Here is a 13002-nt window from a genome sequence, read left to right as displayed (position 1 = left end):
ACATCACTTGGATGATCAGTGCAGAGATATGTCACAATGCCACTGTAGGCAGAGCCTAGACAAGAGTTCCATGACCTAGGTGATCAGTGCAGAGATACATCGCAATGCCCCTGTAGGCAGACCTTTGACATGTGGTATATCACCTGAGAGATCATTGCAGGGATATGTCACAAAGCACCCTGTAGGCAGATTCTAGAGAAGAGTTATATCACCTGGGTGATCAGTGCAGAGATATGTCACAATCCCCGTGAAGGCAGAGCCTAGACAATTGTTATATCACCTGGGTGATCAGTGCAGCGATATGTCACAATGCCATGTAGCCAGCGCCTAGAATAAAGTTACAGCACCTGGTAGAACAGTGCAGAGATATGTCACAATGTCCCCAGTAGGCATAAACCAGGCAAGAGTTGGATCATCTCGGGATCAGTGCAGAGATATGTCTCAATACCCCTGTGTGCACTGCCTAGACAAGAGTTGCATCACCTAGGTTGATAGTGCAGAGATATATCAAAATGCGCCTGTAGGCACAGCCTCCACAAGTGTTACATCACTTAGGTGATCAGTGCAGAGATATGTCACAATACCCCCTGTAAGCAGAGCATAGACAAGAGTTACATCACCTGGGTGATCAGTGTAGAGATATGTGACAAGTCCTCTTTAAGCACAACCTAGATAATAGTTACATCACCTGAGTGATCAGTGCAGAGAACTGTCACAATGTCCCTTTAGGCAGAGCTTAGACCAGAGTTCCATTACCTGTGTGATGAGTGCAGAGATATATCACAGTGCCCCCATAGGGAAACACAAGAGAGGAGTCCGTCACCTGGGTGATCAGTGCAGAAATATGTGACAATGCCCCCAGTAGGCAGAGCCTAGAGAAGAGTCCCAAAACCTGGGTGATCAGTGCAGAGATATTTCACAATGCCCCTGCAGGCAGAGCATAATCAAGAATTACATCACCTAGACGATCAGTGCAGAGATATGTCACAAGGCCCCCTATAGGCAGAGCCTGGACAATAGTTACATCACCTCGGTGATCAATGCAGTGATATGTCACTATGCCCCGTAGGCAGAGCCTAGTCAAGCGTTACATCACCTGGGTGATCAGTGCAGAGTTATGTCACAAAGCCCCCATACACAGAGCCTAGACAAGAGCCCCTCACCTGGGTGATCAGTGCAGAGATATTTCACAATGCCCCATCGGCAGATCCTAGACAAGAGTTGAATCACCTTGGTGATCAGTGTAGAGATATGTCATAATGCCCCCATAGGCAGAGCCTAGACAAGCATCCCATCACCTGGGAGATCAGTGCAGAAATATGTCACAATGCCCCCATAGGCAGAGCCTAGACAAAAGTCCCATCACCTGGGTGATCAGTGAAGAGATATGTCACAAAGCCCCTGTAGGCAGAGCCTAGACAACAGTAACATCTCCTGGGTGATCAGTACAGAAATATGTCACAAAGCCCCTGTAGGCCGAGCCTAGACAAGAGTTATATCTCCCGGGTGATCAGTGCAAACATATGTCACAAAGCCCCCTGTAGACAAATCCCGGAAAACTGTTACACCACCTGGGTGATCAGTGGAGATATCTGTCACAATTCCCCTTTAGGCGCAGCTTAGACAAGCGTTACATCACATGAGTGAACAGTCCAGAGATATGTCACTATGCCCCCATAGGCAGATCCAAGACAAGAGTCCATTACCAGGGTGATCATTGCAGATATATGCCACAATGCCGCCAGTAGGCAGATATAGACAAGAGTTACATCACCTGCGTGATCACTGCAGGGATATGTCACAATGCCCCTGTAGGCAGAGCCTAGACAAGAGTCCCATCACCTAGGTGATTAGTGCAGGGTTATATCACAATGCCCCCTTTTGGCAGAGCCTAGAAAATCGTTACATCACCTGGGTGATCAGTGCAGAGATGTGTCAAAAGACCCCAGTAGCCAGATCCTAGACAAGAGTTACATCAGCTGTTTGATCAGTGCAGTGATATGTCACAATGTCCCTGTATCCATATCCTTGAGAAAAACGACATCACCTGGGTGATCAGTGCAGAGATATGTCACAAAGTCTCCAGCAGGCAGAGCCTAGACAAGAGTTACATCACATGGGTGATCAGGGCAGAAATATGTCACAATGCCCCCTGTAAGCAGATCCCAGACAAAAGTTGCATCACCTCTGTGATCAGTGCAGAGATACGTCTCAATACCCCCTGTTGGTGAAGCCTATACAAGAGTTAAATCATCTCGGTGATCAGTGCAGTGATATGTTAAAATGCCCCTGTAGGCAGAGGCTAAACAAGAGTTACATCACCTGGGTGATCAGTGCAGAGATATCTCACAATACCCCCTGTAAGCAGAGCCTAGGCAAGAGTTACATCACCTGGGTTATCAGTGCAGAGATGTGTCATAAATCCCACTGTAGGCAAAGCTTAGACAAGTTTTGCATCACCTCAGTGATCAGTGCAATGATGTGTCCCAATGTCGCTCTAGGCAGAGCTTAGACAAGAGTCACACTTCCTTGGTGAACAGTACAGCGATAAGTCACAATGCCCCCGTAGGCAGAGCCTAGACAAGAGTTACATAACCCGGGTGATCTGTGCAGAGTGATGTCACAACGCCTTATGTTGGCTGAGACTTGAAAAGCGTTACATCACCTGGGTGATCAGTGCATATGTATGTCAAAATGCCCCCTTAGGCAAATCCAAGATGAGAGTCCATCACCTTGGTGATCAGTGCAGAAATATGTGACAATGACCCCAGGAGGCACAGCCTAGAGAAGAGTCCAATCACCTGGGTGATCAGTGAAGAGATATTTCACAATGCCCCTGCAGGCAGAGCGTAAGCAAGTGTTACATCACCTAGATGATCAGTGCAGAGATATGTCACAAGGCCCCCTATAGGCAGAGCCTGGACAAGAGTTACATCACCTCGGTGATCAATGCAGTGATATGTCACTATACCCCGTAGGCAGAGCCCAGTCAAGCGTTACATCACCTAGGTGATCAGTGCAGAGATATGTCACAAAGCCCCCATACACAGAGCCTAGACAAGAGTCCATTCACCTGGGTGATCAGTGCAGAAATATGTCACAATGCCCCCATAGGCAGATCCAATACAAGGGTTACATCACCTGGGTGATCAGTGTAGAGATATGTCACAATGCCCCCATAGGCAGAGCCTAGACAAAAGTCCCATTACCTGGGTGATCAGTGCAGAGATATGTCACAAATCCCCTGTAGGCAGAGCCTAGACAAGGGTTACATCACTTTGTTGATCAGTTCAGAGATGTGTTATGGTGACTGTTTGATCCCGGAGCTCTGCGGGCACCCGGAAACTTGCAGGGAAGTGTGGAAGACCGGTATGGTGTCTTCGCTCTCCTTGGCAGTTTCCAAACCGGCCTCACTGCAGACTACCCATGTTGCAGCACACGGGAATCCATCGTCAGGCCATGACGCCGGGGAGGCATCTTCTCTCTGGGGTCTCGCTCTGGTCTCCTACGTGGAAATGAACGAGAGCCACACGCCTGCGTGTGTGAGACTGTCCTGGTAACGGCGACACCTACAGGCATTGCCTCCTTCATGGAGGGAGGGCCTGGAACACACAAGACTCCCACGGAATTTCTATTCCACACTGCCCTCCACCCTCCCAGGCCCGTTTCTTACTGCTGAAGAGGCATGGGAGCACAGAGAGCGGCTTCCAGTTCCCATGGGATTCCTGGAGAGGTCCGGAGTGCCATCCCCTGAAACGCGCCCCCCTCATCCCTTCCCCCTCACCCCCTTCCTCTTCGTCTCTCCGGCCCCAACACCACCATCACCACACCCTCCCCATCCACCCCACTACCCCCTCGCCGCAATTCTCGACGCCCTCTGACCCTTCCAGGGTGGGGCAGTCTCTCCCAGGGCTCATCGCCATTCATGAAGGGGTGGAGCCTGCCTGCCTGCAGGCCTTTATAAGAGCCGCTGCCTAGCTCTCCGGGCAGGCCGCCTGACTGCACCTGCCGCAGTGAACAGGACGGCTGAAGTGCACGGGAGCCCGCTGGCCTCTCTCTGCCTGTGTCTGTCCATGAATTTCAGGCCGGGGCTCCCCGGGATGGCCCTCCCGACACCTTCGGACGGCACCCTCCCCGTGGAAGCCTGGAGACCGGGAAGACGAAGGAGACTCGTTTGGACCCTGAGCCAAAGCGAGGCCCTGCGAGCCTGCTTTGAGCTGAACCCGTACCCGGGCATCGCCATCAGAGAACAGCTGGCCTAGGCCATCGGCATTCCAGAGCCCAGGGTCCAGATTTGGTTACAGAATGAGAGGTCATGCCAGCTGAGGCAGCACCAGAGGGAATCTCGGCCCTGGCCTGGGAGACGTGGCCAGCAAGGAGGTAGGCGAAAGCGGACCGCCGTCAACGGATACCAGACAGCCCTGCTCCTCCGAGACTTTGAGAGGGATCACTTTCCAGGCATCACCACCAGGGAAGAGCTGGCCAGAGAGACAGACCTCCCGGAGTCTAGGATTCAGATCTGTTTTCAGAATCGAAGGGCCAGGCACCCGGGACAGGCTGGCAGGATGCCTGCACAGGCAGGCAGCCTGTGCAACGCGGGCCCCATCGGGTGTCACCCTGCTCCCTCGTGGGTCGTCCTGGCCCAAACCGGCACATGGGGAACGGGACTTCCCGCACCCCACGTGCCCTGCGCACCTGGGGCTCTCCCACAAGGGGCTTTCGTGAGCCAAGGAGCAAGGACCGTCCCCGTGCTCCAGCCCAGCCAGGCCGCGCCGTCAGAGGGGATCTCCCAACCTGCTCCGGCACGTAGGGATTTTGCCTACGCCGCCCCGGCTCCTCCGGAATGGGCGCTTTCCCAGCCTCAGGCTCCTCGGTAGCCTCCACACCCGGGCAAAAGCCAGGAGGACCGGGACCCACAGTGGGAGGGCATGCCAGGCCCTTGCACAGTGGGACAGCCTGGGCCCGCTCAAGTGGGGCCACAGGGCCAAGGTGTGCTTGCACCACCCGCGTCTCAGGGGAGTCCGTGGTGAGGCCGGGGCTGGGGTCCACAGGTCGCCGGGGAGGCATGGGAATCCCAAGCTGGGGCAGCTCCACCTCATCAGCCCACGCCTCCAGAGGCCTCCGCGCAGCAGGGGCAGATGCAAGGCATCCCGGCGCCATCCCAGGTGCTCCAGGAACCAGGGCGCTGGTCTGCACTCCCCTCCGTACTGCTGCTGAATGAGCTCCTGGCGAGCCCGGAGTTTCCGCATCAGGTGCAACCTTTCCTAGAAACGGAGGCCCCGGGGTAGATGGAGGCCTTGGAACAGGCCGCCTCACTGGAAGCACCCCTCAGCGAGGAAGAATACCGGGTTCTGCTGGAGGAGCTTTAGGACGTGGGGTTGGGAAGGGGTCGGTTCGGGGCAGGGCGGTGGCCTCTCTTTCGCGAGGAACACCAGGCTGGCCATGGAGGGGCGTGTCTTCCCCCCGCCCCCTCCACTGTTCTGACCGGCCTGAGATTCCTGCCTTCTAGGTCTAGGCCCAGTGGGAGACTCCACCCAGCGGAGAACTGCCATTATTTCCTGGGCATCCAGGGGATCCCAGAGCCGGCGCAGGTACCAGCAGGTGGGCCGTCTACTGTGCACGCGCGTGTTTGCCAGCAGCCCCCTGGGCTGTGGGAGCAGCCCTGGCAGACCTCTCATGCCTTTCCACCACCACACCCCCGCATGACAACCCACTCCCCACCACCACCCCACAACACCAGAAAATGCGTCCTCCCCTGGGCTGGGTGGAGACCCCCGTGCTGAGAAACACCGGGACTGTGCAGCGTCCAGGCCTCACACCCCTCCGGTGGCTCGCCTCCTCTGTGCCTCCCCGCCATGATCCCCGGACCTCCAGTGCCCCTGCAGCCTCCCAGCTGCCACCATGGAGCACCTGGCGGCGGAACCCACACCTCTAGCTCTCTTCGCAGGCTTCCTGGCTAGACCCGTGCTCATTGCGCACCCCGGCTGACGTGCAAAAGAGCCCGCGGGTCTCTCTGTGCCCGTGTCTGTCCGTGAAATTCCGGCTGAGGTTCTCTCAACACCTTCCGACACTCTTTAGTCAAAGCCTGGAGAATAGTTACATCTCCTGGATGATCAGTTCAGAAATATGTCACAATTCCCCCTCCCTGCGGAGCCTAGAGAAGATTTCCATCATTTGGGTGATGAGGGGAGAGATATATCACAATGTCCCCTGTACAAAAAGCCTGGTAATGATTTACATCACCTTGGTAATCAGTGCATAGGCATGTCAGAAATCCCCAGTAGGCTGAACCTAGAAAAGGTTTACATCGCTTAGGTGATCAGTGTAGAGATATGTGAAAATTCCCATGTAGACAGAGCCTAGACAAGTGTTACATCACATAGAGATCAGTGCAGGGATAAGTCATAAAGCCTCCTGTAAGCAGAGTGTAGACAAGTGTTTCCTCCCTGGGGTGATCAGTGCAGAGATATGTCACAAAGCCCCTGTAAGCAGAACTTTGACAAGGCTTACATCACCCGTTTGATCAGTGGAAATGTATATCACAAAGCCCCCTGTAGGCAAAGCCCAGACTACTGTTACATCACCTGGGTGAGCAGTGGAGAGAACTGTCACAATGCCCCTGTAGGCAAAGCTTAGACAAGGGTTACATCACCTGGATCATCAGTGCAGAGATATGTCAAAACGCTCCTGTAGGCTGAACCTAGACAGGAGTTACATCACCCGGGTGATCACTGCAGAGATATGTGAGAATTCCCGTGTAGGCAGAGGCTAGACAGGTGTTACATCACCTAGGTAATCAGTGCAGGTATAAGTCATAAAGCCTCCTGTAGGCAGAGCGTAGACAAGAGTTCTCTCCCCAGTGTGATCAGTGCAGAGATGTGTCACAAATCCCTTGTAGGCAGAGCCTAGACAAGAGTTTCATCACCTGGGTGATCAGTGCAGAGATGTGTCACAATGCCCTCATACACAGAGCCTAGACAAGAGACCCATCACCTGGATGATCAGTGAAGAAATATGCCACAATGCCCTCATAGGCAGATCCAACACAAGAGTTACATCACCTGGGTGATCAGTGTAGAGATATGTCACAAAGCCCCTTTAGGCAGAGCTTAGACCAGAGTTACATCACCTGGGTGATCAGTGCAGAGTTATGTCACAATGCCTCTATAGGCAAATCCAAGACAAGAGTCCATCACCTGGGTGATCAGTTCAGATATGTTTGACAATGACCCCAGAAGGCAGAGCCTAGAGAAGAGTCCCTTCACCTGGGTGATCAGTGCAGAGATATTTCACAATGACCCTGCAGGCTGAGCGTAAGAAAGATTTACAGCACCCAGATGAGCAGTGCAGAGATATGTCACAAGGCCCCCTATAGTCAGAGCCTGGACAATAGTTACATCACCTGGGTTATCAGTGCAGAGATATGTCATAATGCCACTGTAGGCAGAGCCTAGACAAGAGTTACATGACCTAGCTGGTCAGTGCAGAGATACATCGCAATGCCCCTGTAGGCAGAGCCCTGACAAGTGGTATATCACCTGGGTGATCATTGAAGGGAGATATCACAAAGCACCCTGTAGTCAGATTCTAGAGAAGAGTTATATCACCTCGGTGATCAATGCAGTGATATGTCACTATGCCCCATAGGCAGAGCCTAGTCAAGCGTTACATCACCTGGGTGATCAGTGCAGAGTTATGTCACAATGCCCCCATACACAGAGACTAGACAAGAGTCCCATCACCTGCATGTTCGGTGAAGAAATATGCCACAATGCCGCCATAGGCAGATCCAACACAAGAGTTACATCATCTGGGTGATCAGTGTGGAGATATGTCACAAAGCCCATGTAGGCAGAGCATAGACAAAAGTCCCATCACCTGGGTGATCAGTGCAGAGATATGTCACAAAGCCCCTGTAGGCAGAGCCTAGACAAGTGTTACATCACTTTGTTAATCAGTTCAGAGATGTGTCATGGTGACTGTTTGCTCCTGGAGCTCTGAGGGCACCCGGAAACATGCAGGGAAGGGTGGAAGACCCGCATGGTGCCTTCGCTCTCCTTACCAGTTTACAAACCGGCCACACTGCAGACTCCCCATGTTGCCGCACGCGGGAATCCATCGTCAGGCCATCACGCCAGGGAGGCATCTTCTCTGTGGGGTCTCGCTCTGGTCTCCTACGTGGAAATGAACGAGAGCCACACGCCTGCGTGTGTGAGACTGTCCCGGCAATGGCGACACACACAGGCACTGCCTCCTTCATGGAGAGAGGGCCTGGAACACTCAAGAATCCCACGGAGGTTCAGTTCCACACTCCCCTGAACACTCCCAGGCCGGTTTCTCCCTGCTGAAGACGCGTGGGAGCCCAGAGAGCGGCTTCCAGTTCCCGCGGGATTCCTGGAGAAGTCCGGAGAGCCAGTCCCCGAAACGCGCCCCCCTCACCACTTCCACCTCTACCCCTTCATCTTCGTCTCTCCGTCCCCACCACCACCATCACTACGCCCTCCCCCCCCCCACCCCACCACCCCCCAGCCGCAGGTCTCGACTCCCTGGGACCCTTCCGTGGTGGGGCGGACTGTCCCTGGTCTCGCGGCCATTCTTGAAGGGGTGGAGCCTGTCTGCCTGCAGGCCTTTATAAGAGCGGCTGGCTGTCTGTCCTGGCAGGCCTCCTGGCTGCACCTGCCACAGTGCACAGACCACCTGACATGTGCGGGAGCCCGCTGGCCTCTCTCTGCCCATGTCCGTCCGTGAAAATCCGGCCAGGGCTCCCCGCAATGGCCCTCCCAAAATCTTCGGACAGCACCCTCCCCGCGGAAGCCCGGGGACTGGGACGGTGAAGGAGACTCGTTTGGACCCCGAGCCAAAGCGAGGCCCTGCGAGCCTGCTTTGAGCGGAACCCGTACCCGGGCATCGCCACCAGAGAAGGGCTGGCCCAGGCCATCGGCATTCTGGAGCCCAGGGTCCAGATTTTGTTTCAGAATGAGAGGTCATGCCAGCTGAGGCAGCACCGGCGAGAATCTCGGCCCTGGCCCGGGAGATGCGGCCTGCAAGAAGGCAGGTGAAAGCGGAACGCCATCACCAGATCCCAGACTGCCCTGCTCCTCTGAGCCCTTGAGAAGGATCGCTTTCCAGCCACCGCCGCCAGGGAAGAGCTGGACAGAGAGACGGGCCTCCCAGAGTCCAGAATTCAGATCTGGTTTCAGAATCAAAGGGCCAGGCACCCGGGACAGTTTGGCAGGGCGCCCACGCAGGCAGGCGGCCGGTCCAACGCGACCACCGCTGGGTGTCGCCCTGCTCCCTCGTGGGTCGCCTTCGCCAACCCCAGCGCGTGGGGAAGGGGCTTCCCACACCATACGTGCCCTGCACGACTGGGGCTCTCCCACAGGGGGCTTTCGTGAGCCAGGGAGCGAGGGCCGTCCCCGTGCTCCAGCCCAGCCAGGCCGCACCGGCAGAGGGGATCTCCCAACCTGCCCTGGCACGCAGGGATTTTGCCTACGCCACCCTAGAACTTCCGGAAGGTGCTCTCTCGGACCCTCAGGCCCCTCGGTGGCCTCCACACCCGGGCAAAAGCCGGGAGGAACGGGACCTGCAAAGCGACGGCCTGCCGGGCCCTTGCACGGTGGGACAGCCTGGGCCCCCTCAAGCGGGCCCACAGGGTCAAGATGTGCTTGCACCACCCGCGTCCCAGTGGAGTCCATGGTAGGGCTGGGGCCGGGGTCCCCATGTCGCCGGGGCGGCATGGGAACCCCAAGCTGGGGCATCTCCACCTCGCCAGCCCACGCCCCCGGAGGCCTCCGCGTGGAAGGGGCAGATGCAAGGCATCCCAGCACCCTCCCAGGCGCTCCATTAACCGGGGCGCTGGTCTGCACTCCCCTCCAGCCTGCTGCTGGATGAGCTCCTGGTGAGCCCGGAGTTTCTGCAGCAGGCACAAGCTTTCCTAGAAACGGAGGCCCCGGGGGAGCTGGAGGCCTTGGAAGAGGCCGACTCACTGGAAGCACCCCTCAGCGCAGAAGAATACCGGGCTCTGCTGGAGGAGCTTCAGGACCCTGGGTTGGGAGGGGATCCGGTCGGGGCAGGGCGGTGGCCACTCTTTGACAGCTAACAACTGGCTGGCTATGGAGGGGTGTGTATTCCCCCTGCACCCTCCAGTGGGCTCACCGCCCTGGAATTCCTGCCTTCTAGGTCTAGGCCTGGTGAGAGGCTCCACACAGCGGAGACCTGCCATTCTTTCCTGGGCATCCGGGGGATCCGAGAGCCGGCCCAGGTACCAGCAGGTGGGCCGCCTTCTGTGCACGCGCAGGTTTGCGGGCAGCCGCCTGGGCTGTGGGAGCAGCCCGGGCAGATCTCTCATGCCTTTCCACCACCCCAACCCCGCCTGACCACCGCCGCCCCACTCCCAACTCCCAACCCCGGAAAATGCGTCCTCCCCTGGGCTAGGTGGAGACCCCCGTCCCGCGAAACACTGAGTCCTGGCAGCATCCAGGCCTGACACCCCTCTGGCGGCTCGCCTACTCTGCACCTCTGCGCCACTGTCGCCGGCCCGCCCATGCACCTGCAGCCTCCCAGCTGCCACCATGGTCCGCCTGGCGGCGGAACACAGACATCTAGCTCTTTTTGCCGGCATCCTGGCTAGACATGCGCGCATTTCACACCCCGGCTGTCGTGCAAGGGAGCCCGCTGGCCTCTCTGTGCCCTTGTCCATCCGTGAAATTCCGGATGAGCCTCTCCCAACACCTTCCGACGCTCTTTAGTCAAATCCTGGAGAACAGTTACAACTCCTCGATGATCATTTCAGAAATATGTCACAATTCCCCTCACTGCAGAGCCTAGAGAAGATGTGCATCATTTGGGTGATCAGTGCAGAGATTTATCACAATGTCCCCTGTACAAAAAGCCTGGAAATGGTTTACATCACGTCGGTGATCAGTGCATAGGTATGTCAGAAATCCCCAGTAGGCTGAACCTAGACAAGTGTTACCTCATTTAGGTGATCAGTGTAGATATATGTGAAAATTCCCGTGTAAACAGAGCTTAGACAAGTGTTACATCACCTAGTGATCAGTGCAGGGATAAGTCGTAAAGCCTCCGGTAGGCAGAGTGTAGACAAATATTTCCTCCCTGGGGTGATCAGTGCAGATATATGTCACAAAGCCCCTGTAAGCAGAACCTTGACAAGGGTTACATAACCTGTTTGACCAGTGGAAATGTATATCACAAAGCCCCCTGTAGGCAAAGCCAGGACAATTGTTACATCACCTGGGTGAGCAGTGGAGTGATCTGTCACAATGCCCCTGTAGGCAGAGCTTTGACAAGGCTTACATCACCTGTGTGATCAGTGCAGAGATATGTCAAAACGCTCCTGTAGGCTGAACCTAAACAGGAGTTACATCACCTGGGTGATCAGTGTAGAGATATGTGAGAATTCCCGTGTAGGCAGAGCCTAGACAAGTGTTACATCACCTAGTTTATCAGTGCAAATATAAGTCATAAAGCCTCCTGTAGGCAGAGCGTAGGCAAGAGTTCCCTCCCCAGGGTGATCAGTGAAGAGATGTGTCACATAGCCCGTGTAGGCAGAGCCTAGACAAGAGTTTCATCACTTGGTTGATCAGTTCAGAGATGTGTCATAATGTCCATGTAGGCAGATCTAACACAAGAGTCCATCACCTGGGTGATCAGTGCAGAGCTATGAACCAAAGTCCCCTGTAGGCCGTGCCTAAACTAGAGTTGCAACACCACAGAGATCAGTGCATAGATATGTCACAAAGCCGTCTGTAGGCAAAGCCCATACCAGGCTTACATTACCTAGGTGATCAGTGCAGTGATATGTCACAAAAATCCCTGTAGACATAGCCCAGACAAGAGTTACATCACCTGGGTGATCAGTGCAGATATTTGACACAATGCCCCCATAGACAGAGCCTAGACAAGACTTTCATCACTTGGGTGATAGCTGCACAGATATGTCACAAATCGCCCTCTAGGCAGAGAATACAGAAGAGTCCCATCACCTGGGTGATCAGTGCAGAAATATTTCACAATGCCCCCTGTAGGCAGAGGTCAGGGTCCAAAAGAGTCTCCTTCACCGTCCCCGTACCCAGGCTTCCTTGGGGAGGGTACTGTCTGAAGTTTTCGGGAGGGCCACCTCGGGGAGCTCTGGCCAGAATTTCACAGAGGGACACCGGCAGAGAGAGGCCGGCGGGCTCCCGTGCACTTCAGCTGGCCTGTGTACTGCGGCAGGTGCAGCCAGGAGGCCTGCCCGGACAGCCAGCCAGCGGCTCTTATAAAGGCCCGCAGACAGGAAGTCTCCACCCCTTCATGAATGGCGGAGAGCCCTGGGACAGCCCGCCCCACCCCGGAAGGGTCCCAGGGCATCGAGTCCTGCGGCCGGGGTGTTGTGGAGTGGGGGGGGGGGACAGCATGGTGATGGTGGTGGTCAGGCCAAAGAGAGGAAGAGGAAGGGGGTGAGGGGGAAGGGGTGAGGTTGGTGCCTTCTGGGGGCTGGCTCTCCAGACCTCTCAAGGAATGCCGGGGGAACTGGAAGCCGCTCTCTGGGCTCCCATGCATCTTCAGCAGGTAGAAACTGGCCTGGGAGGGTGGAGAGGAGTGTGGAACTGAACCTCCGTGGGAGTCTGGAGTGTTCCAGGCCCTCTCTCCATGAAGAAAGCAGTGTCTGTGGGTGTCGCCGTTTCCGGGACAGTCTCACACGTGCAGGCGTGTGGCTCTCGTTCATTTCCACGTAGGAGACCAGAGCGAGACCCCGGAGAGAAGATGCCTCCCCGGCGTGATGGCCTGACGATGGATTCCCGTGTGCGGCAACACGTTGAGTCTGCAGTGAGACAGGTTTGGAAACTGGTAAGGAGAGCGACGGCATCATGCTGCTCTTCCACACTTCCCTGCATCTTTCCGGGTGCCCGCAGAGCTCCAGGAGCAAACTGTCAGCATGACACATCTCTGAACTGATCAACAAAGTGATGTAACAATTGTTTAGGCTCTGCCTACAGGGGC

At 55.7% G+C, this 13002-nt stretch overlaps 2 pseudogenes; both read left to right on the top strand.

Moving 5' to 3' along the window:
- Positions 1–4031: 4031 nt before the first annotated feature.
- LOC100992896 (double homeobox protein 4-like protein 4) lies at positions 4032–5369 on the top strand (annotated as a pseudogene).
- Positions 5370–8771: 3402 nt separating this feature from the next.
- On the top strand, positions 8772–10605 carry LOC100994641 (double homeobox protein 4-like protein 4; annotated as a pseudogene).
- Positions 10606–13002: the final 2397 nt, after the last annotated feature.

Source organism: Pan paniscus, chromosome 16, assembly GCF_029289425.2.
Source record: "Pan paniscus chromosome 16, NHGRI_mPanPan1-v2.0_pri, whole genome shotgun sequence".
Taxonomy (NCBI): Eukaryota; Metazoa; Chordata; class Mammalia; order Primates; family Hominidae; genus Pan; species Pan paniscus.
Note: the sequence above shows the minus strand (reverse complement) of the source record. Positions and strands in the feature narration are given on the sequence as shown.